Below are 23,274 nucleotides of genomic sequence, written 5' to 3'. Positions count from 1 at the left end.
GAATCATAGAATTGTTTGAGTTGGAAGGGACCTTAAAGATCATCTAGTTCCAACCCCCCTGCCGTGGGCAGGGACACCTTCCACTAGACCAGGTTGCTCAAAGCCCCAAGCATGCTTAACACCTCCCTTTGCGAGCAAACTTTCCCACCACAGGGTAGAGAATAACATAAAATAAAAACAAATAGATACACTCAGCACAACTAGATATTGCTCTATCTAGTGAAGTCAAAAGAATGGAAGGCTTATTGAAATAATTATGTATTTTTATTACAAAATCCAACAGGTAATCAAACACAAGTTATTTCTCTGACCAGAAAATGTAGTCCTAGACATGAACCTACTTATGACCCAGCTTCATCCACATTACACAAAACATATCTTCCACAAGCTCATGCTTCCCTAATTCTCAAGGTCAAGACAGATGCACATCACAATGGAAAATTATGTTTGTTTAATTTAAAAAATAAAATCATTTCGGAATGAGTCTTCAAATACTTCTTAGTCAAATATCCAATACCATTCTGGAAGTTCCACCTTTTTTTTTTTAAATATACCTCAGATTCACAACTGACTCATTTTGACATGCATCTCTCTCTTCTATCATCATCTGTCACTTTTGAATCAACAGACATAAATTTATGGACTTGAAAACTCCATATCACTTAAAAGAGTCATCAACAAAGACTATTTTCCTGAGTTTGTTCACTCCAGATAAAAACAGTACTGATTCACAGAAATACTGCATTGTAGTCTCTTGCATCTACCTTTCCTGCATACACCATTTTAGCTTTAAAATCCCCAGTGACATGTCATGAAAAGAGATGCAACATATTCAAATATTGCTTTGTCATGGGCAAAACAGTCTCGATTTGGGGAATTTTTACTTAATATACTGCCAAGTAACACAAACATCACTGATGGGAGGGGGAATAAAAGAGAGAACATAAACAGACACAGAAATACCTTTCCTTCCTGTTTCCCAGACTTGGCTTCAGCCAAACACCTATCCTCCCCCTTCCTAGTCTCAACTTATGTTTGTTACAGGTTACCCTCAGTCCATCCCAATTCCTTTGGTGAGGCGATAAGCAGCACAGGATATCAGGGTCATTGTGTAACAGGTTTTGTCTATCACACTGTGCTGCTTTACTCATTCTCCTCTGCTGCACTTCACTTCTTACTCTTCTTTTTTCTCTAATCCAGCATGGGTTGTCCACAGACCCCAGTCTCTCACAGGTGACACTGCTCTGTAGCCAGGCATTTATAGAGAGAATCCTACTATTCCATCCCACGTCATCACCCGAAAATGGGAGGAGGGAGGAGAAAACAACTTGCGCCCCAGACTCTTTCACCAACCGTCCTAAGGCCCTGAAGTCTTTCTTCATCCCCCTCAGACTACGGGATGCAGCTTCCTCCCCACCTGTCTGGAAGATCAGCAGCGGGTAGTAGTCTGTCGACCGCACCAGGTTCGGGAGTTTCCTGGTGATATCCCTGATTCGGGCTCCAGGCAGACTGCAGACCTCCCTGTGATGGGGGTCAGCTCTGCATATTGGGCCCTCAGTTCCCTTTAGGAGTGTCTCCAACAACTAAAACTCTTCTTCCTTGTGGAGGAGGTAGCTATACACCTGACAGGTTCTTCTGACTGTGGTGGGACCTCTGATATAGGTTGCCTCTCCACCACATCCCCATTGGACTGGCTATATTCCACCAGGGCCTCATATCTATTTCTCAGAGGCACCTGGGGAGGCAGGTGGGCAAGGAGGGCACTCGCCTTTTGCCACGGCCATAAACTTGCCTCCACTCACTCCTTTAATTTAGGTTACTGTTTTCCACCTGAGAGGGGCAGAGTACAGGGGCCCCTCGATCCTGGGAGATCTCTGGCAGGTGCTCCCATTTTTGTTGCAGGGAGGGCAGAGCCTGGCTCCACCAGTCTATCTCCATTTCAGCCTCCCGAATGCTCCTAAGCCTTTCTACTTCGGCTTGAAGCCTTTCAACCTGGCCTTGCAGCTGTGCCACTCGGCTAAGCAGATCATCTACACACTTCATGGAATCATAGAAAGGTTTCAGTTGGAAGGGACCTTAAAGATCATCTAGTTCCAACCCCCCTGCCACAGGCAGGGACACCTTTCCAATAGACCAGGTTCTTCAAAGCGTCATCCAATCTGGCCTTAAATACTGCCAGGGAGGGGGCAGCCACAACTTCTCTGGGCAACCTGTTCCAGTGCGTCACCACCCTCACAGTAAAGAATTTCGTCCTAATATCCAATCCAAATCTCCCCTCTTTCAGTTTAAACCCATTCCCCCTCGTCCTGTCACTACTTGCCCTTGTAAAAAGCCCCTCTCCCGCTTTCCCGTAGGCCCCCTTCAGGTACTGGAAGGCTGCTAGAAGGTCTCCCTGGAGACTTCTCCAGGCTGAACAACCCCAACTCTCTCAGCCTCTCTTCATAGGGCTCCAGCCCTCTGATCATCTTTGTGGCCCTCCTCTGGACTCGCTCCAACAGGTCCATGTCCTTCTTATGTTGGGGGCCCCAGAGCTGGACGCAGTACTCCAGGTGGAATCTCACGAGAGCAGAGTAGAGGGGCAGAATCACCTCTCTTGACCTGCTGGCCATGCTTCTTTTGATGCAGCCTAGGATATGGTTGGCTTTCTGGGCTGCAAGCGCACATTGCTGCCTCATGTTGAGCTTCTCGTCACCCATCACCCCCAAGTCCTTCTCCTCAGGGCTGCTCTCAATCCATTCTCTGCCCAGCCTGTATTTGTGCTTGGGATTGCCCCGATCCATGTGCAGGACCTTGCACTTGGCCTTGTTGAACTTCACGCAGTTCGCACGAGCCCAGCTCTCAAGCCTGTCAAGGTCCCTCTGGATGGCATCCCTTCCCTCCAGCGTGTCGACTGCACCACACAGCTTGGTATCGTCAGCAAACTTGCTGAGGGCGCACTCAATCCCACTGTCCATGTCGCCGACAAAGATGTTAAACAGCACCGGTCCCAATACCGACCCCTGAGGAACGCCACTCGTCACTGGTCTCCACTCGGACATTGAGCCGTTGACCATAACTCTTTGAGTGCGACCATCCAGCCAATTCCTCATCCACTGAGTGGTCCATCGGTCAAGTCCATGTCTCTCCAATTTACAGACAAGGATGTCATGCGGGACAGCGTCAAATGCTTTGCACAAGTGCAGGTAGATGACGTCAGTTGCTCTTCTCCTATCCACCAGTGCTATAACCCCATCATAGAAGGCCACCAAATTTGTCAGGCACGATTTTCCCTTGGTGAAGCCATGTTGGCTGTCACCAATCACCTCCTTGATTTCCATGTGCCTTAGTATAGTTTCCAGGAGGATCTGCTTCATGATCTTGCCAGGCACAGAGATGAGGCTGACTGGCCTGTAGTTCCCCAGGTCTTCCTTTTTTTCCTTCTTGAAGATGGGGGTTATGTTTCCCCTTTTCCAGTCAGTGGGAACTTCACCAGACTGCCACAACTTCTCAAAGATGATGGACAGCGGCTTAGCAACTTCATCTGCCAGTTCCCTCAGGACCCGTGGGTGCACCTCATCAGGTCCCATGGACTTGTGCAACTTCAGGTTCCTTAGATGGTCTCGAACCTGATCTTCTCCTACAGTGGGCGATTCTTCATTCTCCCAGTCCCTGCTTCTGCCTTCTGCGAGTTGGATGGTGAGGCTAGAGCACTTGCCGGTGAAGAATGAGGCAAAAAAGTCGTTGAGTACCTCAGCCTTCTCCATATCCCAGGTAACCAGGTCTCCCATTGCCTTCCAGAGAGGGCCCACATTTTCCCTAGCCTTCCTTTTATCACTGACATACCTGTCGAAGCATTTCTTGTTGCCCTTGACCTCCCTGGCCAGATTTAATTCTATCAGGGCTTTAGCTTTCCTAACCTGGTCCCTGGCTGCTCAGACAATTTCTCTGTATTCCTCCCAGGCTACCTGCCCTTGCTTCCACCCTCTGTAGGCTTCCTTCTTGTGCCTGAGTTTATCCAGGAGCTCCTTGTTCATCCATGCGGGACTCCTGGTGTTTTTGCCTGCCTTCCTCTTTGTCGGGATGCATCGCTCCTGAGCTTGGGGGAGGTGATCCTTGAATATTAACCAGCTTTCTTGGGCCCCTCTTCCCTCCAGGGCTTTATCCCAAGGGACTCTACCAAGCAGGTCCCTGAAGAGGCCAAAGTCTGCTCTCCTGAAGCCCAGGGTGGTGAGCTGGCTGCGCGCCCTCCTTGCTGCCCTATGGATCTTGAACTCCACCATTTCATGGTCACTGCAGCCAAGGCTGCCCTTGAGCTTCGCGTCCCCCACCAGCCCCTCCATGTTGGTGAGAACATTTCCAGCATGGCACCTCTCCTCATCGGCTCCTCTTCCATCCCCAGGCAGAGCTCCATGTACTCAAACTGGTCATTGATATAGAGTGCAACACCCCCTCCTCAGCTCTTCTGCCTGTCCTTCCTAAAAAGCCTGTATCCCTCCATTCCACACTCCAGTCATCAGAGTCATCCCACCATGTCTCTGTGATGCCAATAAGGTTGTAGCCTTGCAGGTCTGCGCACATCTCTAGCTCCTCTTGTTTGCTTCCTGTGCTCTGTGCGTTTGCATAGAGGCATTTCGGTTGTACTGGTTTTGGCTGGGATGGAGTCAATTTTCTTCATAGCAACTTGTATAGTGCTGTGCTTTGGATTTGTGACTAAAACAGCATTGATTTTAGCAGAACTACACTTTAACTGTTCTAAAAGCAGACATAAGAACAAGGGTATTCATCTAATTTAGACTTAGATTTTACTAGCTAAAAAAAAAAACCACAAAAAGCAATGTTCTAGTTCTTAAGTCAATCAGCCAGGTAAGAAATTTTAAACTTGAATGTAGTTGTACAACAAGTAATGAATTTTACTATTTGTGAGAGAATTTCTGTGTCTCATTCTATCTCCATACCACCTACCTGCCCACATATTTTCTACCTTTTTCACACCTTTAACACAAAGGATTTGAAAATGTAAAACACTGACAGACTGGTATGAGAGAGTAAATTTATGTCAGTCAGTTTTATACAAATCTTCACAAGAATTGCACAAACTTTTTTGAAAAAAGGTTAGAGTTTGATTTAAAATAGCTAATTTTCTTGTGTTTAGCAAATAAAAATTTAAAAAAATTAATATAAGATTTTATATCAACATTCCTCTCAAAATTTAGAAAAATTGCCTCAGAATATTTGTTAGCTGAACCAAGAGAAGACAACAGAAAAAATAAAAATAATGAAATACTGACTGTGTATATTTTGGAACATAAAAATTGTCTAAATGAGATTAGCTGATATTGCAAGCTTCACATAGACACAAGAACCCCTACAGTAGATGGTTGTGGAATAACCTCTTCAGGGGAGGTCTCTTTCTAACTCCATTAGTTTGTCTTATACCCCAAAGTAAAAGAATTTTGATTCCTTCTAAAACATTTGTTTGTTTACCTGTTTAGCTGGTGACTTTTAGGAAGTCCAACAATGGATTAATTTACATGAGAAGTTGAAATTTACAAATCACTTTAAGCAAGCATTAAGTGTCTTGCTTACTTAATGCTCCATTTAATGATTCTTTATTTTCTGTTTTGTCTCATAGTACTATGCTAAAAAAAAGAGGAAATTAGCAAAAAAAAAAAACCCCACAACCCCACACACCCCAAAACATTACAGCTACTCTCATTCTAAACAGCTTTATTAGTTTTGGTACTAGAAGCATTCTGAAGTACCTTTGTTTCACAAGGGGCTTCCTATTTTTGAGGGACAAAAAGTTCCTTAAATTCAAACTAGTTTATTATGAAAAGAAAACCATGACAACTCTTTGTACTCTTGCTTTATTATTACATCTGACATAGTCGCTCTTAGAAATTCAGTCTACTACTGTTGCTAGGAGTCAGTTGCTGTGCAACCTAAAAGGTATGTGGTGCTTTCAGGTTAAGAAGCATTAATAAATCTGTAGGCCTCCTTATACATTTCTGACCAATTTGTTTAAAGAGCTTAAAACTCAAATAGTCACCACACACCTCCAGATACCCTTTTTTAAAAGGGTTATACTAACAGATTTTAACAATTGCACTGATTTTTGGCTGGGATAGAATTAATTTTCTCCATAGCAGCTTATATGGTTCTGTGTTTTGGATTTGTGATGAAAGCAGTGTTGATAACACATCCATATTTTAGCTATTGTTGAAGAGTGCTTATGCAGTGTCAAGGCCTTTTCTGTTTTTCACACTGCCCCGCCAGCAAGTAGACTGGGGATGCTCAAGAAGTTGGGAAGGGACACAGCTGGGACAGCTGACCCCAACTGATGAAAGGGATATTCCATACCATATGACATCGTGCTCAGCAATAAAACTAGGTAGAAAGAGGAGGAAGGAGAGGAATGTTCGGAGTTATGGTGCTTGTCTTCCCAAGGAATCATTATGTGTGATGAAGCCCTGCTTTCCTGGGAATGGCTAAACACCTGCCTGCAGATGGGAAGTAGTGAATGAGTTCCTTATTTTACTTTGCTTGCACACACAAGCAATTATTTAATAAATATTAAAGCAGAAAAACTAAAGCAGTACATATTATCTTCACTGCATTCTAACTGAAAGCAAATAACAAAGTTTTCCTCTAATTTGTCATTTAGGAGGACAATTAAAAGTCTTAAACACCAAGAAACCTCAAAGTTAATGTTTCAACAGCTAAAACAGCTGCACAAAATGCTCTGTTAGAGATACTTTATTTTACGCTCCTAAAGAACAACATACCAAGCTCTGTATTTTGGACCATAAATTAACAACCTAAAAAAATACCTTAAAAATGGCAGCATGCTGCTTCATATTTACTTTTTATATCTACATATGCCCAGTGGATCTTCAAGTTGACTCTAAGATGTTTTTGTCAAACTGTGTTCTTCTGGTTTTGCTCATTATTTTCAATCATAAAGATTCCACAGGCCAAATTAGATATCTACAAATACCTCTACAGGATCAGTGTTTTCAATATTTTAGCCCTTCTCCAGTGGATTTTCTAAGAAATGGCACATAGAAGTAGTGAACGATATGGCTTTTCTCCTATAAGTTGTTCTATAGTAGCATGATGACATCTATAGGAAATCTGGCTTATGCCTTTTGCTCTTTAAATGTATCCATATTACAACAGATGGAGTATAGGGTGTGGATGTTTGCTGATTGGCCAGCTGTCTATTGCCAAATGGAATATATAACACCTGAGCACTAACTGCCTTTTCTTCACTAGTAGCATAAATTTAGTCTTACCTTTCCCCAGATAATTATGCTGATGAAATCTGTGTTTTTGAAACCTCTACCCATCTTTCAAATAAGATGGAGGGCAGTATTACAGAAACTATTTCCTTAGGAAGGCAAGAATAAAAAGATGTCTCAAAAGTTATCAGAAAGACTAAGATAACTAGTCTATACAATACCCAGTTTGTGCACTTTAAAACATTTCATACTACTTGGTCAAGGTTTTCTACAGGGACCTCCAAAAATATTAACAAAATGAAGACTGCTCTGAAAGCAAAAAGTCAGGGGGTGGGGGAAGCAAATTTCTTCCTAAGAGAGCATTCATGAATGAGAACTGTTTTGTAACTGGTATTTTGTTTCTTCTCCAGAATTCATAAGCTTACAATGTTTTTTCTAAAGCAAAACTAAACTCTTTTTTTTTGCCTATGTTAGGATAATGGGCTTATAAGACAAACCATAAAGAGAAGTTGCCTCATCTCCTGCACTTTTAGGATTTAGCTTTGTAAAGAACACAGTAGCAACTCAGAGTCCGGAATCAAGCACCCATTTCCATCAACACAGGCAAAAAGATAAATACAGAGACTTAATAAGTACAGTAATTGCTACTTTTAATTACTTTCAAGGACAATCACTACAACATTAAAAGCTACCCTATTGTGATCTCAAAAGTGATGGAAAACAGTCTAAAATTATTATATCTACACAGCTACAGTTAAAGACATAGATATATTATATTGTAAAAATTATTGTACTTAAAAACTAGCTAATGATTATCTGAACTACATTTTACAGTCTTAATTTTTGTTAGATCTAGTTTCTACTGGGAGCAAGCATTTTCCCTCTGTGTTGCTCAAGAGACAGGAGGGACTTTAGCAAAGAGCAGCTGCAATGCTGTCCAACTTCAGCTGTTCCATAAGTAACCCTTTATTAGTACCATAAGATAGTCCCTTGAATGTAACTAAAGTAAATGAAACTTCTGCAGACATATAGATTTGTTTTATGTAAAACAGGATAGAGCCTCAATCTGTTAAGTTTGGTGAGACAGCTTAGTTGAATAAGTATCCCTCACATGAAGAAATTCAACCAGAACCAGGCCCTACTGAGATTAAACCAGCACTCCCCCCTCCACTATTATGGAGTATCTCCCTCATCTGTGAGACTAATATGCTTCTACAGTACGAATTGTCCAAGTTTAATGCTCCCTTTAGTCTTTTCCACTCGAATTCCTTCTCCCTCCCTCATGCCTTCTCAGCATCAAACTTTTAAGTACTTGATGCAAGTATGTAGAGCAGGCTTTGACACATATGCAGATGCTCATTCTCTCTAAACAGCTGTTTCATATGTACACAATAACGATCTACCTGAAGTGAAATGGATATTGCCATCTACACTTAAGATTTTTGAATATTTTCCAGCATAAATATGTTTTAATTTTGGTGTATCTTTACTAAATTTAGTCTTTTTCCAGCTGGGCATAGTGTCAATCACCTAGAACTTTCAGAAAAATTAACTTCTCTGCAATTCCAAGAATAGGGCATGTAAAAAAAAAAGAAAAGCTCAATCATCTGTATTTAAATGTATACATAGATACATATATATAAAATATATAACATATATATTTTAACATAGATACGAAAAAAACCCACCTGAAAACAGCTACTCCAATACTAAGTTTTAGTAAATCCCTGATTTTTTTTTTATGGTAAATTTAATGTGGTAAAGGGTTATCACACCAAGAGAGATGTCAAGCCAGGCACAGAAGCACTACTATATCACAAAGGGGGCAGGCTTTAATATGTTCTGCAAAAATCTAAGCAGATATCAACTGCACACACATACAGATAATTTCTAAATTATGTAAAAAAAATAATTTAAAAACTTCCTCAGATTCTTCTACTTGACAAAAAGGCAAATTCCTCAACATGATTATTTTCACAATATGCTTGAAGATGTTTTAACCAATCTTCAGGTTGCTGGTGTGAAAAATAGATCCTAAACTGATGAATAAGTGTTCTTTCTAGTCATTTGCAATTGGTTGAAGGAGTCTTCTTCAAAATAAATTTTAAATGTCAATTTTGTATATATTGAAATGAAGCAGGTAACATTTACATCCCAAAAGAAAACAGATTAACAAAAGAGTAACTGTAGGCTATCCCTGCAGCTCAGCTGGATATACTTCAGATATGTCTGATATACAATGCTTCCCAGCCTTGCCACATCCCACTACCTCAAGTAAACTGGGAAACATTAAACCATGTGGAAGCGAAGCATCTAACAGGGAAAAGGAAAGAGCAGTGGACAGGAAACAATTCACCAAAAAGGAACCATATTGAGGAGATTAATAAAGATTGAAACTGAGTGCCAGCAAATACAGAAAACAGAATTATAAAATGTACATGAACAGACAAAACTATCATCAATAATAAAAAAGCAAAGTAGGACTAAAACATAAATTGCAAAAGCAAAGAAAATATTGACATAAAAAAGATTTAAAGACTGACATTTAGTTTAACTTATCTAGAAACAAAATGAGTAATATGTTCCAAGGATGTATTTTAGCTTCCCCCATTATCTGAATTCCAAATATCCCTTTAAAAATCTAGCATTTTGTCTTCCATTTCACAGGCTTGTATCTGCATGTTAGTAAGCAGTAATTCTAAAAAAATCATCATTATTTTCCTAATACAATATTACTTTATAGTTAGCTCAAAATTAGGTTTAATTCAAAAGGACTGATAATGTGATAAAACAAACCAAAAAGGAATCACTGAAGATAAAAATATCCCTGTTTTGTGCCATGTAAGTATGGGTGTAAGAGGCAACTAAACATTTCATCATGGCACTAAATGTGAGAGAGAGAGAGAAACTAGGGTAAATCCAAGTAAAGCAATTATACAGGAAATACACATGGGATTTATGTTAAGAATCAGTGAAAAAAACACTGGCTAAGGGGTTATGAAGAACTAGATATTTACACAGTATCAGTGTTTTTCTCCTTTTAAATTAATTTAAAAATAGGTTAAAACCCACAGTAGGTACATTCTGTCATTGTTTTTGTACATAGCACTTTTATTAGGTAGCAGAAAGACACTATGTTCATAAGAAAGATAGCATGTACATTTTTGGTAAGAAGACATGCACTTCCTAACTCAGTATAAGCTAGGGTTAATAGACTATGAAACTATTTTAGAACATCTACTGAGATAATACAACTTGATACAGAAACTGAGTGATGACAGGAAACCATATGGATCAACAACATGGCATGGTTGGACTACCTTGATTAAGGAAACATACCCAGGTAGATGGTTCTTATTCCTATGGAGCTATACATTAAAGACTTCTTTAGCTCTTCAGAAACAAATGTGTTTCTAAGAAAGACAAACACACAGCGTTGTGTGCTCTAAATATGCACAACTCCTTTGAGTTTACTGAAAACTTAGTGGTTTCTATACTAGCAGGTTAAATTCTACAAGTAGTATGAGCTGCAGAATTCAGGCTCCGAATCAGTGCATGAAAAATAATACAATCAAATATTCTATGTAGAACAAATGTTTTTAAAATAAAATGCAAACGTTAGTTGATGAGAACGGAAAGTTGGGAATTCAGAAATACAGCCATAAAATTAAATTATAAAATTAAATTACACTTGCAACCAGATAGCTTGGTTTATGGAAATGACAGCTAATTACACTGGAGGATTTTATATAGTACCAATTAGCCCTTCAACCTCTACTATTAACTACTAATCACACCTTGAAGTCAGTTTTAAAGGATCTCTAATCCCTCTGCTGTGTTACCCACTGGCCTTTCCTATTGATATACAAGATACTTTAGAACATTACAAGTACTGCGGCACGTCAGATAACAACTTCCAATAAAAAAAAAAAAAAGATAAATGCCCTTCATAATAAACAACCACAGGGCAATTTATATCATTTTTTCCCCTTTGGAAATGATGTCTCTTCCCATATTATAAAAAGGGAGGGAAGAAAGGCTGAGGAAGAGAAAGCACTCGAGGCTTCTCCCTCCCCCCTCCCCCTCAATCAATAGTGAAGCCCAATGGAGCGGTCCCAGCCAGGATGCTGCAAGGAGGGAGGAGGTAAAGGTTGGGGTGGAGGGGGAGGAGAAGAAAGGGATAGAAAGGCGGGATTGCAAGAGCGTACAGAACAGTTACATTCACCTGAACTGTAGAAAGCTGTGTTGTCGTTCTTGCTGATGGTGGTTGTTGTAGGTGACGATGAGGAAAGAGATGGAAAGCAGCAGAAGAGCGGTTGTTGTTGATGAGTAACAATCACCAGGACTACGATGACTATGGCGCTTGATTCACAAGGCAACAGTTGCTATAACTCACAAAAGAGAGCGAGCAAGCGAGATAGGAGGAGGCAGTGGCCCAGCCGAAGAGACCCGGAAGAGGCAGGGCCTTCCGTATGACGGACAGCTTCTAGGGCCGGAGGGGGGGGGGAATCTGTTTCCTCAAGGGGGAAAGAAAAGAAGGTCGGGAGGGACATATTAACTCCTCCACCTCGCTAAGGGCGTGCGAGGGCGCATTCTGTTCCCAACAAGCAAAGTGGCAGTAGTATGACAATGGACTATCCATGTATGTAAGATCACACTACATCGGAGCGGGCAGGGAGGGAACTTGTAGTGGTGGCTAACTGTTCAAATGGATAGCAACCGCCAGGCCGAAATCCGAGTGGAAGGGAGGAGGAGAGAAGAGGGGGTGTGGTCATATCTGCATATCTGTCTCCCGCATGGATCATGCTCACCAACATCCTGACGTCACATCCGATTAGCAACTAAGATAAAGAGGGGTTTTGTGCAGGGATCTCTGTTCAGTGGTTTGCTTTGCTTTTCCACCCTGTTTGCTTCCTGCTACTTGGAAGCAGTTTGGAGTGAACAGGAAGTTCTGCTTTGTGTTCACTGCTTGTCACCTTTTCCATTCCGTTTTCCATCAGAAAATGACAGTGAAGAGCTGCTGATAAATGCGGTATTTGTTAACTGCTGCCATTTAAAGTAGGTGAGACTGTGGCAGCAGCTGTACTGCCCTCACTGGCAAAGCTGAACATTTTCTGTAACTGCTGTATACACTTGGCCTGCTGGACTCAGCACATGCACAACCAGCATGTACATTACCAGCTGCCTTGTGCCAACTTTTCCCTCCAGCGATGTTCCTCATAGACCCCTACCCTTCCCCACATATGCCTTTCCTTATAATGCAACCTGCTTCACTTCTATTCCTTCCCTGAACACACTTCATTCTGCATGCTGCCACCAGGGCAATGCTCTTTAATTTCCTTTCCTCATCCCGTTTCCACTTAATCTCCCATATCACGAGTGATTCTCTGCTCCTCTAGGGTCATGGGGCTACAAGGTGTTAAGGATGACTGCTTGTTTTAGGGATATAAGGGATGTTGTGTATTATGAGAATTCACACAGCATCATACCTATTTTTCTGCAATGCAATGCATCCCCATCTAATGGCCACTATAATCCCATATATCCCTGTAACCCAAATATATGCAAACCTGCAGCTCTTTTGCACCTTTTGTAACCTATAAAATCACTGTATAGTCGTATGCAGCCCATTCTACCATCTACATAACCAGTAATATTTGGCTATAATACATATATTGGTCATAGCCAGCACAGGCTCACGAGGGGAAAGTCCTGCTTAACTAACTTTATGACAAGGTCACCCATCTACTTGACCAAGGGAAGCCAGTAGATGTGGTGGGTTTTTTTATTTTAGCAAAGCTTTTGATACTGTCTCTCACAGTATCCTTCTGGACAAAATGTCTAGCATACAGATAGACAAGTCCATAATACATTCAGTGAACAATTGGCTGATGGATGGGGTTCAAAGAGTTATAGTAAATGGGGTTACATCAGGCTGGCGGCCACTCACCAGTGGTGTGCCCCAGGGCTCAATTTTAGGGCCAGTGCTCTTTAATGTTTTTATAAATGATCTGGACACAGGAATCGAATGTACATTAATTAAGTTTGCCAATGATACTAAACTAGGAGGAACCGTGGACTCCCTCGAGGATAGAGAGGTCTTACAGAGAGCTCTGGATAGACCAGAGAGCTGGGCAATCACCAACCGTATGAAATTTAACAAGAGCAAGTGCCAGATTCTCCACCTGGGACGAGATAATCCTGGCTATACGCACAAATTGGGGAATGAGAGGCTGGAGAGCAGCCCCGCGGAAAGAGATTTGGGGGTTTGGGTTGATGGCAAGTTGAATATGAGTCAACAGTGTGCCCTGGCAGCCAAAAGGGCCAACCATGTCCTGGGGTGCATCAAGTACAGCGTAGCTAGTTGGTCGAGGGAGGCGATTGTCCCGCTCTACACTGCACTGGTGCAGCCCCACCTCGAGTACTGTGTACAGTTTTGGGTATCTCAATATAAGAAGGACATCAAACTATTAGAGTGTGTCTGGAAGAGGGTGACCAAGATGGTGAAAGGCCTCGAGGGCAAGACTTATGAGGAGCAGCTGAGGTCACTTGGTTTGTTCAGCTTGGAGAAGAGAAGGCTGAGGGGAGACCTCATCGCAGTCTACAACTTCCTCAAGGGGGGCAGTGGAGGGGGAGGTGCTGATCTCCTCTCTCTGGTGACCAGCAATAGGACACGAGGAAATGGTTTGAAGCTGCATCAGGAGGAGTTCAGATTGGACATTAGGAAGAGGTTCTTTACTGAGGGTGCTTGGTCACTGGAACAGGCTCCCCAGGGAAGTGGTCACAGCACCAAGCCTGTCAGAGTTCAAGGAGTGTCTGGACGATGCTCTTAGTCGTATGATTTAGTTTTAGGTAGTCCTGTGAGGAGCAGGGAGTTGGACTCAATGATCCTTATGTCAGTCAGCAGGGAATGGTCTTCCATATGGCTGCTGACTGTCTGAATGAGCTGCATGTATTCTCTCACATAGCAGCCATTCTCAAAATCAGGCTGCAGAGGTTTCACTGGCATTTGTTCACTATCCACATAGAGGGCCACAAAACTTACATCATAATATTTAAAGTTGAAAGGGTTCTTAGCATAATTGCTGCTAAAAGCAAGACAGAATAATCTTAAATTAGTAAAATGATGCTATTTTTCGAGGTGAAGATATAGCTTGTTACTTTCTGTTATAGAATCTAATCCTAAGATGCTGAATAAATAACTTCTCCACTAGGTTCTTCTACCTAAATGCATCTATGGGGGATCAAAGAGCTCACATTCACTCATCTGCATAGCATTATGATGACAGACAAACATAAACTGCAACTTGCTAACAATGGATAATACTTTCTTTAATAAGTTAATTTGTTTTGAAGTTAAAAACTATTTTGATAAACATATTTTTCCTTTCTATCCAGCAAATAAAGGTAGTTTAACTTAGCTAATAATACACTGAAAGTGTTGGGGAGTTGTATTTTCATTGAATTTTAAATTCCTTTGTAATCATATAAGGGACAGAAAAGGTATTTCTAAAGGTTGGACACCAAATATTTTTTATCTCATAAGAACTGTTACGAGAACACTATGACTGCAAGTCCACAGTAATGCTTTAGAATCCTTCATCTTACCCATGATGGTTAAGAAAGCGTTGACATCAGGAAGCACTTTATTACTATGAGGGTGACTGAGCACTGGAACAGGTTGCACAGAGAGGTGGTGGTGGTTGCCTTGGAGATATTCAAAAGCCATCTGGACATGGTCCTGGGCAACCAGCTCTAGGTGGCCCTGCTTGGACTAGATGATCTCAAAAGGTCCCTTCCAACCTCAACCATTCTGTGATTCTGTGACCTGAAGGCTATTTTTTCTTGATACTGTATTGTCGTATTTCTTCTGTCAAGCATCATTTGCATGCTTATTTGCTTGGAAAGATGAACAGGATAAGCTGTGGTAAGAGCCTTAAAGTTGGCTCTTTATCTCAATCGACTGGGCTGTCAATTTGTGTTCTCAAAGCAAAGAACTTTATGTGCCTGTCTTTGAAGGAAGAAATCAAACCACTTTCAGGCCTTGGCAGAAATAAAATGAAATGGCTGAAGTTCTTTCCCTGACTCTACATATTTGTAGAATGTTTTAGAAACATCTTCAGCTTATGAATATATAATCAGCTGTTATATAGGTAGGAGGGTTGTAGCTACCAGTGTTACAAGGAAATTATCAAATCAGTTTAAAGTTGTAATCCTTTCTTTTATGTAGTTAATTTGCAAAGATATCCACTTAGATCCATCAGGGCCTAATAGGCCTAATAGAAATTAGAATAGGAATAGGAAATTCTGCTTCAAATAATTCCAAATATATAGATTTTTCTCTCAAAAAAAACTTTTTAAATAATTCTCAAAGAATCATAGAATGGTTTGGGTTGGAAGGGACCTTAAAGATCATCTAGTTCCAACCCCCCTGCCATGGGCAGGGACACCTTTCCTCTAGACCAGGTTGCTCAAGGCCCCATCCAACCTGGCCTTGAACACTGCCAGGGAGGGGGCATCCACAACTTGTCTGGGCAACCTGTTCCATTGTCTCACCACCCTCACAGGAAAGAATTTCTTCCTAATATCTAATCTAAACCTACCCTCTTTCAGGTTAAAACCGTTACCCCTTGTCCTATCACTACATGCCCTTGTAAAAAGTCTCTCTCCAGCTTTCCTGTAGGCCCCCTTCAGGTACTGGAAGGCTGCTAGAAGGTCTCCCTGGAGCCTTTTCTTCTCCAGGCTGAACAGCCCCAACTCTCTCAGCATGTCTTCACAGGAGAGATGCTCCAGCCCTCTGATCACCTTCATGACCCTCCTCTGGACTCACTCCAACAGGTCCATGTCCTTCTTATGTTGGGGGCCCCAGAGCTGGACGCAGTACTCCAGGTGGAATCTCACGAGAGCGGAGTAGAGGGGCAGAATCACCTCTCTTGACCTGCTGGTCACACTTCTTTTGATGCAGCCCAGGATATGGTTGGCTTTCTGGGCTCCAAGCGCACATTGCCGGCTCATGTTGAGCTTCTTGTCAACCATCACCCCCAAGTCCTTCTCATAAGGACTGCTCTCAATCCATTCTCTGCCCAGCCTGTATTTGTGCTTGGGATTGCCCTGACCCACATGCAGGACCTTGCACTTGGCCTTGTTGAACTTCATGCGGTTCGCGCAGGCCCAGCTCTCAAGCCTGTCAAGGTCCCTCTGGATGGCATCCCTTCCCTCCAGCGTGTCAACCGCACCGCACAGCTTGGTGTCGTCGGCAAACTTGCTGAGGGCGCACTCAGTCCCAATGTCCATGTCTCTGACAAAGATGTTGAACAGCGCCGGTCCCAATACCGACCCCTGAGGAACGCCACTCGTCACTGGTCTCCATTTGGACATCGTGCCGTTGACCATAACTCTTCGAGTGTGACCATCCAGCCAATTCCTTATCCACTGAGTGGATAGAAGTGGAAGAAGGTATGTCTCTTCTTAATTTTTTAAGAGATCATCCTTTTTTCTGAATTTTACAACAATTACTCATTGCTCTTGTGGAAGTAGAAATGCTAAGGCCTGAGTGGGCCTCTTGACTCAACTCTCATCCTGTCTCTTGGGCCTCTTGATCGAACTCTCACCCTGTCTCCTGAAACAATAATCACTGTGTAACCTTCATGATAAATCAGTCCCTGTGCCAAAGAAAGCAGGCTCCAGACCAGCCTTGAGCAGTTCTGTGGCCTTGTGTATGTAACAGATATGAATAACTCACATCCAGTTATCTGTCTTTTGCATAGCATCTCTAAGTGTATAAAACTTGTGTCCACTTTACAGAGACAGAGTTCAGATCAGCAGAGACTGTTTCTCTGCTGCTCTGTGCTCTCTCCAATAGCTTCTGTTCTGTCCTGATGTAAATTGTATTCCATTTTTTCCATGACAAGTTTGGGGCTGTGAGTCAGATTCACACATCCTCCTTCACCTGGGAGGACCGCAGACTGCTCCCTGCCAAAACCCCTTGGTGCCACTCAGAAAGGTACAAGACCTTTTGAAAGCCCTACTGTGACTTTGGGCAATGGTCATCTGTAGGCTCCTGTGGCATGCTGAGACTGCTGAATCCGAACTTTTGATAAAGGTCAGTTCAGACACAAATTGCTGGCTAAAAGAGAGAAGAAATCTGTAATTCTGGTTCTGGTAAAATTTAGGAGAGGTAAGTCAGGAAAAGTCTGGGTTGGTTTCTGGTATTAATATGGTATGAATGAATGAACCTGTGTGAATGGTGATTCTTGAGAGCTGGGCATTGATTTCTGCCACCACTTAGAGGCAAACTCTTGGGGTATCCATTAGCCACCCAGGCTACCCTCTGTAAAGGGGTGATTAGCCCTAGCAGTTAAAGATGAATGGTGTGAGTGACCCCATTAACTCTTTTCTGTCTCTAGTTCTAGTATGAGCCTCCTTTGGTTTCATTGTTGACAACTCCAACTTCAACCAGTATGGTGGGCTCAGGCTAGACACTGTGACCAAGAGGGCCCATTGTGTGGCTTTTATCTTTCCCTTCAGTCTCTGGTTCTGGTTAGTTGCCTTGGAGGAGAAAACTGTGGTTGATCAATTTGAGGGGATTAAGTCAAAGCTCTGTGTTCTCCAGGATGCCCAAACCTCTTCTCTTATCCCTCTTTGCCATGGATAGGCCTAGATTTGTACTCCTTCACTGAGGATCCAAGCAACATAAGTCCCTCTGACTTTCCTTTGTTTCCTCTGAATAAGTGAAAATGGGAACCAGACAATCAAAGGAAGTTTCACTGCCCTCAAAGGGAACTCCAGCATATTATATATATATGCAGTACTCTACTAAAGCCTGCAGGTATTTAGATAATTGGAATTTGGGGACAAAAAAAATGATCCCTCCAAACAATTCACTCTAGAAGGTACCTTAACTTAGATAAAATATTTCACTTAAGGTGGAATGTATTTTTTAACTGGTATGAAGCGGCCTCCAGAAGGAGAGATAGAGTCCCAGGCCAGAGGGTTGGGAGACTCTCAGGAAAAAAAAAATTGAACAGCTAAAAACAAAGAAATAAAGAAACAAACAAACAAAAAAAACCAACCCTGGCAGCTACCAAAACAGAATGTGGCTTTTGCCTGAAAAGATGAAATCTTACAAATGTCTATTGAAGTGGAATATGACTGGAATGTGGAATGCCTGTGGGACAAGTGTGTGTATGTTTGGTGAATCAAGCTGGACCAGGTGGCGAATAAAAGTCCCGTGAAGCAAGTAAGAGGGCCTGGAATCCAGGCAGGGTACCAAAAGGACAGAAAGGTCCGTGCCAGTACTCAGAGGATCCACTAATGTGCATGTGCTTGTGAATCTAGAGTGTCGTATGTGTGCCTTCACTAGTGACTTTCAATTTCTACCAGCCAAAGAGGAGGAAGGGGACTTGGCTGTCTGTGTTTGTTTTATGAGTCCTATATGTAGGTGCTGTTGAAGGTAGCACCTTATCTGTGGCAGGCTGTGTGACCAGCTGTGTCAGTGTCCTATATATGTCCTCTGTGTGTCCTGTATGCGGGTGGGGGATCCCTGGGATACTAGCTCAGCTTTGTTACTGGTTGAACCTGCAAATGGGAAAGCGGTGGCCATGTCCCTCAGCCTGGGCAGAGACCCTGGGGTCCCTGGGATGCACAGAGCTGGGCTCCAGTGGCTGGGCAGGAGGAGTTCTGGGCAGCAGCTTCTGGAAGAGGCGGCCACTCCTAACATCCTTTAACAGTTTCGTAGTTGGAAGGATCTGGTGGAGTTGTGAGTATTCCCGAGATTACTTGTATATAATCCTTATGTATTGGAGGAGTGAGCCTTTGTTAATGTGCCTACAGCAATAAATTTGTAACCAACCTTCTAGACTGATATGCAGGCACCCAAACAGGACCTGTGCTAGTAAATTCTTCAGTTAATTGGAACAATTGGATTGGGAAAAAAAGATGTTTACAGAACATTGGAAGGTGTAAATGGCTCAGACTACAGGGCCTAGTGACCCAAATTGACAGTTTGGGAGATGAAAAGAGATGCTTACCAGAGTATGTACAAGACCTGTAAGTAACAAATCACTTCCACCTATCAAATCGGTAATGATATTGGCTATAAAGCAGGAGGAAATCTGAGACAATCAGGTTAAGGCTGAGCTCTCTGTAATTTGAACTTTCTAATTTGTGAAGAATAAGGTAGAAAAGTGAAATGCACAGTTCGAAAGGAATAGCTTCAACTTACAGAAATTTAAACCTGATGGAGCCAAGTAGTAGAACTGAGTATTGCAGAAGAAATTGGTGAATTATAGGGGAACAAACATCACAATGTACCTAGTGGAAATGTAAAGCTCTCATGGCTCCTGTCATTAGACAAATGCATACCATCCTGCTTGTAAACAAGAGGTGTCTGGACAGGACAACCCGGGATCAGCCAGTATGATTGTCAGTGGCACAAGAGGTCCTTGTGTCCAAGGATGCTCAGATAAGTCCCTGATCCAAGGAGATATATGATTTTTTTACTTAAAAGATCCTGCCCTTAACAATGACAACAATTCGGGCACAGGGGATGGGTCAGGTTACAGTTTCAGTGCTGTCCTACATGATTCTGCCCCGCCAGAACTTCGGGTTAAAGGCAGCAGCGGCAGCAGCACTCAGTGGTGAAGGGGGGGATCACCGCGGGGGAAGGAGCTGAGATAACATTCAGACCCTCTCCTCCACCGGAGGGCCAGATATCAAGCTCATTCACCGAAAAAGCAGGAAATTTGCTTTAAATATTTTAGTTCGTAGTGAATACGTTCTAAATTAACTACTCAACCACCACTGAGATTAGATATTTAAGGATGAAGAAGGTGGGGTCAACCAACAGAAACTGAGATGCCCCCCAAACCTCATACAGCTGCTGTGGAGGTGGGGTTGCTCAACTCCTACAATGTGCCCAGGGATTTCTCCCTCGGAGATATTCCTGAGAAGATAGTAAAGGAGAGGTGGGGAGACTCTCCTATTGTTCGAAAAACTTCTCTCCCAGCCTGGTTTCAAGCTATAGTTCACTTGATCACTTCACACTAATTGTACTACAGCTACCCAGGAGGCAGGAAGCACCCTTCAGTGAACCTGGCCAGAGGAATTTACTCAGCTCCCTTCAAACTGCAGGCAAAATGGCTTTGGGAGTACAGCAAGAAGAATAACAGATATACCTGCCCTTGCTCGTGTGGCCCATTCAGTGGCCCACACCAGCAAAGGGGGGATGATTGCAGCTATACGGCAGGATTGGTTTGCTCCAACTTTTAGATTGGTGTGCTCCAAATTTCTCTTGTGCACATATTTTTCACTTATTTGTCTATTCTCAACATTATTTTGGAATGGGATGATAGCAATGCTTTAGTGAAGTCACTGAGCTAATGGCTACATCATTAAAATGTTGGTATATCTAAAGATACAGCTAATACTGAAAAAAGAAAGTTGAAGCACCTTAATATGTCATTTCCCTTTTTTAATACTCCACATAAATTTAGGGTTTGTATAATTCATACACATTTTTATTTAATCAAATAATTCTATAGCTTGAATGACCAGGAAGGGGCTTTCATTTTGTCAGAAATTGAGATGCAAAGGATTGAAACTTGCTAGTATTGTTCTAATTCTTGAATCTTCTTATTGTTGGACACCTTTTCAACAAAATACTATAAGACAGGAGAAGAAAACTGTAGCTGCACACCCCCTAAACCGTGGGGACCATTTGTAAATTTGCAAATTGACTTTATTCAGTTGCCTAAATGCTGTAATTTTGAGTATGTCTTTGTCATTTTAGAGATGTTCTCAGGATGGGAAGAGGCCTATCCTTGTAAACAAGCAGATGCAACAACTGTTGAAAAAAGTTGCCGAGAGAACTAATTCTTGGGTTTAGTATTCCCCTAACACTAGATAGCAACAGAAGGACCCATTTTACCAGACAAGTAATGCAGAAAATTTGTGCAGCCCTATAAACAGAACAAAAGTTCCATTGTGCGTATCGTCTTCAATCTAGTGGGGCTGTGAAAAGGAAAAAAAACCCATCCTATTTGAAAACCAAATCAGCAAAGGTTTGCACAGAGACTGGCCTGAAATGGCAGGATGCATTACCTCTTCCACTGATGTCTATAAGAAGCATTGTGAATCGAAAACATGGACTGTCACCTCATGAGATTTTAATTGGCAGGCCCACGCGACTGCCTTACACAGCACCCTGAACTCCCATACAGGCAAACTTACAATTGACAGATGACACTCTTCTAAAATATTGTCAGGCATTAATGAAATGTGTAAGGACTTTCCACACACAGTTGAAAGAAGCCTCACCTGAACCTGCTACTGATGTGTGTCACTTCTTGAAACCAGGAGACTGGGTCTACATTAAGGTATACCAGTGAAAACACACACTTCAGCCACACTGGAAGAAAACTTATCAGGTACTGTTAATTATTAATACTGCGGTAAAGCGCAAGGGCTGCTCAACTGGATCCATGCTTCCCAGTGTAAAAGGGTCCTGCCACCTTCAGACACAAAATAGACTGTATCAACTGTCACATACTGACTTATAAGAACTGCTATATAATAAGACCTTAGGGAACGAATGATATTAACCTGTGGGCAATAATAGAGAACTATTGTGACTTAGAAGTCCATCAAGGGAGTCTCATATTTCTTATTGTTTGTATTCTCTTTTTTGTATTAGTTATTTGTTGGCACCCTAAAATTTAATCATGCAGTGGGAAAAATTTTATTTTCTCCTTGCACTAGTACAAGTGGATAGTTGGAAAAACAGTACAGCTATTCAATGGATTCAGGCTATTGGTACCACTGGTAACAAACATCTCTGGCACATGTAGTTGCTAAGCTGCTCTCCATCATATTTGAAAAGTCATGGCAGTCAGGTGAAATCCCCAGTGACTGGAAAAAGGGAAACATCACACCCATTTTTAAAAAGGGTGAAAAGGAGAACCCTGGGAACTACCCACCAGTCAGCCTCACCTCTGTGCCCGGGAAGATCATGGAACAGATCCTCCTGGAAGATATGCTGAGGCATATGATGACAGGGAGGTGATTAGAGACAGCCAACATGGCTTCAGCAAGGGCAAATCGTGCCTGACTAATCTGACGGCTTTCTATGATGGAGTGACGGTGTTGGTGGATAAGGTAAGAGCTATGGATGTCATTTACCTGGACTTCTGTAAGGCCTTTGATACACCCCCCCTCCAACATTCTTACCTCTAAATTGGAGAGATATGGATTTGATGGATGGACTGTTAGATGGATAAGGAACTGGCTGGCTGGCTGCATCCAAAGAGTTGCAATCAATGGCTCAATGTCCAAATGGAAAGCAGTAACAAGTGCTGTCCCTCAATGTTGACTCTTACAAGGTTTAGATATCTTTTTTTTGGTGTCATAATTAAACCAACTAGCATCTTGTATAAGATATACCATTCTTTTTTTTAAGTTTACTTTATAGACTGTTTGCATTTCCAAATGATCTTCAGTTGTACAATCTGCCAACTCTGGCATATTTCAAATTTGCTATTAGAGATTTCTATCAGCTAGTCTCTGCAGAACACAGTATAACTAATACTTGTTTATCTTATCAAACAGTATAAAGCTAGTACAAAATGTTAAAGCAAAGTACATAAGAACAATCATACTGGTTCATACCAAGGGTGCATCTAGTCTGGTATTCTGATTGGCCCAATGGCCACAAGTAGATGTCTAAGGAAGTGCAAGAAGAGTCAAGCACATACATTTCTCTTGAATATTTTCCCATCTATTTTCCAACTATTTTCACCTCAGGGTTTTCCTGAGCCTGATGTGGTTCATCTATTTAATAAACCTCAATGGATATCTCTTCCAAAAGCTTGTCAGCTTTGCCCTTGAAATCATGTAGACTTTCTGCATTCGCAGCATCCTTGGCAAGAAGCTCCAAATGTTCTTCATACCTGTTATATGAATAAACAGGTCCTTTTGTTTGTGAAGAACCCAATCCTTACTGGCTTTGTTTTATGGTCCCTTGTTCTTGTTTTGGAAGAGATAATGAATAGTCAGTACC

At 42.1% G+C, this 23,274-nt stretch overlaps 1 protein-coding gene across 1 annotated transcript in view; it reads right to left on the bottom strand.

Annotated features, from left to right (window-relative positions):
• The window catches only part of LOC137677168 (transcription factor RFX3-like), a 202,016-nt gene extending 190,510 nt beyond the window's left edge, over nt 1-11,506 (bottom strand). The window contains exon 1 of the mRNA XM_068424419.1: nt 11,446-11,506. The gene's annotated coding sequence lies outside the window, so the exon portion shown is untranslated. The remainder of the gene's footprint in view (nt 1-11,445) is intronic.
• Nucleotides 11,507-23,274: the final 11,768 nt, after the last annotated feature.

Source organism: Nyctibius grandis (genome assembly GCF_013368605.1).
Source record: "Nyctibius grandis isolate bNycGra1 chromosome W unlocalized genomic scaffold, bNycGra1.pri SUPER_W_unloc_2, whole genome shotgun sequence".
Classification (NCBI taxonomy): Eukaryota; Metazoa; Chordata; class Aves; order Nyctibiiformes; family Nyctibiidae; genus Nyctibius; species Nyctibius grandis.
This window is presented reverse-complemented; position numbering and strand designations above follow the sequence as displayed.